This window comes from Cibotium barometz, chromosome 48 (assembly GCF_041138505.1).
Source record: "Cibotium barometz isolate CiBa-2024 chromosome 48, ASM4113850v1, whole genome shotgun sequence".
NCBI lineage: Eukaryota > Viridiplantae > Streptophyta > Polypodiopsida > Cyatheales > Cibotiaceae > Cibotium > Cibotium barometz.
Genome location: NC_141093.1, coordinates 46,443,434 through 46,449,694, shown reverse-complemented (window position 1 = coordinate 46,449,694; position 6,261 = coordinate 46,443,434).

Below are 6,261 nucleotides of genomic sequence, written 5' to 3'. Positions count from 1 at the left end.
AACATATTCCTCCTCATATATTCCGACTTACAAAAAAAGACCATAGTGATCACTAGTCATCTACTAGCTACCAAAATTACCTCACAAAAAAGAGTTTTCGTTGGACAGTGTGGTGAGGCTTTTTACCACATCATAGTGTCCACCATCAAGTTTAGCATTACAAAAGCATGCACACTTGAAATAAGGTCTTTGATAAAATACAGCTTCAAACGGAAACCATTCACTCTATGTTTCAAAAGCTTCCCTTCCATGTCCTCCAGTTGATAGGATCCATTGGCATATGCACATACTACCCTAAAAGGACCCAACCACTTTGGCTGTAGCTTGGTCTGAAAAGTGGAACCAAGCTTCGAATTATACAAGATCACCAAACTTCCCTCATGAATGTCCTTTTCTACCTTTGCATTGAACCTCCCAGCTCTTTGGTTTGCCTGTTGCATGTAGTAATCCAAAGCCATCTCTCTATTGAATTGTATCACCTCAAGCTGATGAATCCTAGCTTGTACCTGTTCCTCTTGTAGCAATTGACACTTCTCCATACTACGGAGAGCTCCCAACTAAGCTTGAATAGGAACTATGGCTTCCTGACCATAAACTAAATCAAAAGGAGTAAAAGAGATATGGACCTTGAATGAAATACGATAAGCCGACTAACATTTACCCAACTTCTCATCCCATCTGTCCGGAGTTTCAGCCACATATTTGGTCAACATTCGTATCACTTGGCCATTAGCATTCTCTACCAAACCATTGCACTGAGGATAGTTTGGCGAGGAATGTCTATGCTGCATGCCCAATCTACCTTGAAGATCCTTGGTCAACTCCTTTCGAAAGTCCTCTGTCAGTCAAGATGACCAATGGTACACCAAACTTGGTACAAATATGCCCATAGATGAAATCAATTGTCTCCTTTGTATTCATCCCCTTTATAGCTCTTACTTCAACCCACTTGGTAAGATAGTCTATAGCAACCAAAATATACTTCCTCTCTTAGAATGTGGCAAAGATCCCAACTGCATCAATCCCCCACTGCTCAAAAGCACCATAGCTTATTATAGGCTTGTATGGCGCAAAAGTCAACCTCCTATCACCATGCTTCTAGCAAAGATGACATGTACGATACCAATAGAAAGCATACCTAATCATAGTAGGCCAATGAAAACCAGTCTTCAATACCTGCAAAATCAATTGTTGTCTCCCTAGAATGGACACTCTCATCATGACAGTGTTGAAGAATCAAACCAATCTCCTCTTTGTACGGCACTCTCTCAGCACTCCATTACCATGAACCATGAGATCATCTCCTATCTTCACATATCACCTTGCTTTGTGAACCAAAGCATGCCTTTTCTCTTTCGGAACAGATATGGACATATACCTGTTTCCAAAAACTCCTCCACATCTGCTAATGCCTCTCGTCCATCATACTTGGCTTGAGATACTACATAGCCGCTACGTCTTTCTGCATCTCTGCCATGGCCCATGCATCCGCTTCCTTCTCCTCACGACTCACACGCTTGAATTGAATAACCTTTCACTAGCAATCGTTGAACTCCAACCTCCAAGCACATTTGCAGTTTTGTGAACAAAGCTTGATAATCCGCTTCATTGTTAGTACGAGCCTTTGACAAAACAAATGACTTACCATACACCTCCGTTCCATCTGGATCATAGAGTGCTACTCCACCACTTGCTTTTTGTAGAACCCGCCTGAATGCTCCATCAAAGTAGAGAACATAAGCTCTCTCGTTGTCATGTTGTAGACAATCCTCCTTCCATGTGTTGCATCTTGGATAGTCAAGAGGCTAGACTCCCAATCTTGTTACGTACGAATTGCCATCAACCAAGGCCTTCCCAAGATGATAAATAACATAGAAATCTACCAAGCAAGCGATCCCCAAAATCATAAAATGAACATTCTTGATAATTCCAGCACACCTCACCTTCCTATGATTCACCAATCTCATGTTCACAGAACTAGGATGAGAGATCCGAATCCCCAACTTCTCCATGGTATTCTCGATCATCACACATACTTGAGCTCCGCCATCGATGTAGGCTAGAACCACCGTCTTCTTTTCCACCACTGCATCTAGAACTGGAACTAGATCCCAATCTTGCGAAGCACGAACTACCATGGTATCCTTGTTGTCCCTCTCCTTCCTCCCAACAATCGATGTGTTGACGCTCCTCATCCACTGTCTCCTCGGCTTAGGTGACAAAGTCAACATCTGACCATAGGTGATATTTGCTCTTTGGTGTTGTAAATCCTTCACTAAATCATACACTTCAATTCCCTGACCCAAAAGCCCATCTTCTGTTTGATCTTTTGGCTTCTCCTTCGAGGTTCTAGCACTGCATGCTCATACGTGGCTGGCTCCTCACACTGCACTTTCTCATGCACTTTAGGATGCAAAACTTCCATAAAGTGAATCAACTTAAAATAGTTACCAGCTCGAACACGAGTAGTCCACTCCTATTGATGCCACAAATCCTCAAATCTCCCAAGAAAGATCTGAAAGTCTTCCTCCAAATTCTACTTCAAAGCCTTTAACTTGGCTTCAATATCAATAGTCGTTATCTCGGGAGCAAAACACAACCATGAAGCTTGCTTGAGTTGGTCCCAATCACCCTTCACCGCCTCTTCCAATGACTCGAACCAAACAAGGTCCTCTCCCTACAAAACCATTGGGATATCCATTAACTTTGCTCGATCATTATGTTGGCCGATGGTGAACATGAACCACTTGAAATCGGCAAGCCACTCTGCCGGATCACAATCTCTACGATACAATGGACGATCCATTGCTGCCATACCCACAAGCACTCAAAGCAGTCTTGTCAGAACACCAAAAGCTTCTTCGCTATCCAAACTATCTCAATTGCACCAACGGTCCGAGCGAAGCCACCATTGTGAGATGTATGTTTTCACCACAACCCAGGAAATAGAAGCCACCACTATGCCCTCAACATAAGCAACACCATAAAGCTCAAGACACAAATAGAACCACTCCTCAATTGAAGTTTAAGAGAAGCATAGACTATCGATCGGAATCAAAACATCACAATCCTTGGACCAAGGGCATATAAGACATCCAAGAGAAAGAGATGTAATTGATTTACAAGAACGTGATAGACTATGCTTGCGAGGTATACACCACCACGATGCCAACAAAACTCATAGATTATATTTTGCAATAGACCACATCAATGATACAAGGCTGAAATCACTCATAGAAAGATCTCACATCCATAGAAGAGTAGAAACAATCAAGAAAGCGCATCACATGTGACATGTAGAAAGAAAGAGAACTTTGCTTAACCATAGATTGCTACAATCAAGAATTGCAAGATAGAAGTGTATATTGCACAGAAAGGAGTGCTAGAACAACATCAAGTCTATGCAATCATAGAAGAGAGAGATTTCAAGATTCAAGAGCAAGAACATGGGCTTCCGAAGCAACTAGATCAAGGAGACGTAGATACAAGAGAGCTAGCAAGCTCATAGCATCAACTACCAATGTGAAGATAACAAAAGATCTATTGAGCACAAGGTGACCAACTACCTCCTTGTCTGATTAGTGATGACTTGCTTCCTTGATGGCTTGCTGATGAGAGTGTCCCTCCATGGTCTTTTATAGTTGAGCTCATGCTTTCCTCCTCTTCCAAACTTGCCTTAATTGCCAAAGATATGAGAAGATTTGCTTGCTTTAGCCCTTCCAAAAGCTTCTCCTTGCTTGATTGGGCTGGCCACCTAAATGTATAGCACCCCCTGCTCTAAATACCATGCATGGAAGAGAGAGATATGCGTGCCGAAGGAGAAGAATACTAAATTTGGTCGTGATCCATTGATATATATGCTCCACTAAAAGCCACAAAAGCTTTTCTCCATATATGCCACACTTGCTTTTTGCTTTTTGCCATTGTTGCCGTCAACCCATACATAGATTCGTGTTTTTTTTGCCTTCCCTCCTCTTTCAGCATGAAAATCACGAATTTATGAGGTGCCTTGTGTAGCAAGCAACCCCCTCATTAATGTTAGTGACCCCCTTTGGCTCCCCTTGACCCTATCCAAGTCAATCATCCACCATGTTCCACCAAAACAACCTTTGCGCCCCTCCAAAAGAACAAGACTATACATCCTTTTGCATAAAAAACTTCAAAATACATGGTATGTCAACCATGTTCATACATCCAATGACCACCAAACCACTCAAAACATATTCCTCCTCATATATTCCGACTTACAAAAAAAGACCATAGTGATCTACAAAAAAGTGTTTTAGTTTCACAGTGTGGTGAGGCTTTTTACCACATCAATGTATTCTCCCTTGTATGTTTTAGAGCCACCAAAATGCTTTCAGAAAAACTAAATAACATCGGACTAGATCTCTAGTGATCTTTATGAAAATTATGGCATTTATGGCTATGACTATAGTGCCCCGAGATCTCCACATGCTGCACATTGCACATAATGCAATTAAGGATGTATATTCTTCATATTCCTTTCTTATATGTTCTTGAAAAGAAAAGTCAATTGTGACTTACAGGTGTTTATGAAAAAAACAAAGAAAGATTATGAGTCAAAAAATCACAACAAGGAGTATTGGAGCTATGTAGAGCATCTCTTGAAAGAAACTAGCAATGCATGACCAGCCTTCCGTGTAATATGTACACATTTTGAATTTTTCCAACAATACAAAAAGAGTAGTTCTATTTTGGAAAAAACTTATCATCAAGGAATGATACTTACTTTGTCAACACAATGGCCTTTTTAGGTATGAATTGGCGTGACTTCATCGGTTAAGTGTGAGAAACATGCTCATCCACCCCCATACATCAACCACCACATTAGATTGTGTCGATGCCACGATGGCGACCTTGGTAGGGTAACCTATATGTCAAAATATTTTTGTACACGTCTTGTTACATCATGTTTTGGTTGGTCTTCTTGAAGGTTTTGAATTATCTTGCAAACAGCTTATCTAGGTGCTATTTGTGATGTGTATTGGTTGCTTCAATGGGTACATTAGTAAGAGGTAAGGCTTATGCATGTGTATGGAAATTACAATGTCTCGATCCAGATCTTTAGGTTGTCATATATGTGCCATGTTCAAACAGGAATAGGTATGGAAATAATGCTCTCTCTATTGATAGGTCACCACAAGGGCAGTTCAGCGATGGAATAGAATTTTGGGGGTGGATCGTCTTCCATTTTGGAGCCTCTCAAGATTACCAAAGCCATCTCATGCCTCTCTTTTTTGGTACTGCATCTGTGTGGCTGCGGGTACCATGTTCTTTGAGGCAGAGTAAAAATTCTTTGTTTCTATGATAGCCATAAATTTGAAGGGATATCAGTGGAGTGCCATGAAATCTGGATGCTGCAGCCTCAATTGGGTGTACATATCCCATGATTTCAGTGTTGTCACTGAACCGCTGAGTTGTGCATGATTTTGAATGTGAGCAAACCTTCCATGGTTTTGGATATCTCACTAACATGTCTCGCTCAGATCCCAACATATCAGTGGGTCATCTAGAAGGAAGTTTTCATGGAATACATTGTTTGTGATGGCTTATGCTGTCGTCTTCACATTTACTATTATTCTATACTGCTCAATAGTAGATGTGTGTGAGATGAATGCACTTGTAAGACTTGCCTTAGGTAATCTGGCTCATTAGCTAACCGCATAATTTTGTCATAAGTTGTCATTGCAACAGGTCATGTAGGAGAACCATTGTCTATCTCCATGTGTGTTCAAGTACCAGACATAAAGATGATTCCTAGGGATATACCGGTGGAGGGATGTTCATCCCATGCATTTTCTACTTGTTGTATGGCAGTTGATTCTACCATAGTGAGCAATGCATCTTCGTGTTTATTTTCTAGGATGATCGTTGTATGGGTGTTGCTGTTGCTACAGTGACTGCAGTAGCACATTTGACAAAGCATGGAGTCGCAATTTTTTATCCATGCTTCATATAGTTTATCGATGGTGATTCATGAATTGTTTTTTGAGGCAATGTTGTACAATAATCAATTCAAAACAAATTCGTACAAGAGGTGGGAGGGTAAGTACTCTATCCCTAACCTCAACAATGTGACTAAACAACTATGGAGGCTGATAATGCCACAACAACACAAATATAGTAAAATAGAAAAATAAAGAACGATCCCTGGTCCTCGTAAAAATAACAAATCTCTCACGAGCTGCAACTAAAGTCCCTGTACACATGTTCCAATATCCCCAAATGGTAGTAATC